A 1337-nucleotide genomic window follows, 5' to 3' on the forward strand; every position below is an offset into this window, starting at 1 on the left:
ATATAATAATATTATTTAGGTTAAGGTTATATTTACCTTTTGTGGGGAAATTTTAACAACTAAGAAATAATTTTATAGATTTTTTTCAAAAGAACTTTAATTGAGTTTACATCAATTTTCAATGCTTTTATGTTGCTAATGTAAATATAGTTAGACATATAGTGAGAATGGTAAGAGAAATTATATAACAGCAGTYCTGTAAAACAAAAACTACTAATATTAAAGCCTGCTGGTAAAAGCACCCAAAAGTGTGAGAGAAACAAGTTCACAAGTTGTTATTTGTGAACAGTTTGCTTCTGTTTTGTATTAACAGCTTCTTCTAAAAAAAAATAATAAAGTGAACTGGTACTGTCTGACATTTGTGCCTCTTTTCTTTTTCAAGTAGCTGTTTGTCACCACTTCCTGTGTGCCTGAATCAGCAGAAAGAGACCAGAGCTGCAAGCAGGAGCAGTGTGCAACAACTGTGGGTGGGTGCTGCTGCCTGACTCAACTGAGTGCTGAAGCTTAATGTCCATATGTTTCAAAAACGATTTTAAAAAATGTCAGAATTTTATGTTTTTTAAGCTTTAATTGGGGTGTCATCAGCTGGGAAAAGCCTCTCACTCGTGTCTAATTTTTCTGACAGAATAAATTCACTCCCAGTTTAAAAGGACTAATATCCAGCTGTGAGCTCGTTAAATCCCACTTTTCCCAGCAGGACTCCAGTGTCCAGAGTTTGTAGCTCTCTGCTYCTCATCTTCCAGCCTTCTGCCAACAAAACAGAACAGGTCACTTTGTTACAGCTGAGTCAAGTCAGCCATAGTGAGAGAGGATCAAACCGGAAACCAGAATTCTGAATAAATAAATAAATAAATAAATGTTGTATTTAGGGAGCCAGTCAGCCAAACTGGCTAGGTCAAGTTATCAAGTAATTTATTTTGACTCTATTAGTTTTTACATATTTATAAAACTGAAATGCCTGGAATGTTATTTTTTTACATTATAGGTTTGAATTTTTACAGCAGTTATTTTGCAGAGCTGTAAAGTAACTAAGTACAAATACTTCTTTACAGTACATAACTTAAATTTTGGGGGTATCTGTACTTTAGTTGAGTAATTCTTTTTCAGCCTACTTTTTACTTCTACTTCTTACATTTTCACACAATTATCTGTAATTTCTACTCCTTACATTTTTTTAAAAAGGCAAGAAGTAGAAAGTTGTTACTTTTTTTTTCATTTTTGCTTGTTTTCATCCCAGATGCTTATTGTAAAAAATAAATATGTAAATTGTGACTCATATATAGAGTGGATTTAAATGTGGTTGAATGAGAAGTATAAATATATGAAAAATCTGATAC

The sequence above is a fragment of the Austrofundulus limnaeus genome, unplaced genomic scaffold, assembly GCF_001266775.1.
Source record: "Austrofundulus limnaeus strain Quisiro unplaced genomic scaffold, Austrofundulus_limnaeus-1.0 Scaffold43, whole genome shotgun sequence".
In the NCBI taxonomy this organism is placed as follows: Eukaryota; Metazoa; Chordata; class Actinopteri; order Cyprinodontiformes; family Rivulidae; genus Austrofundulus; species Austrofundulus limnaeus.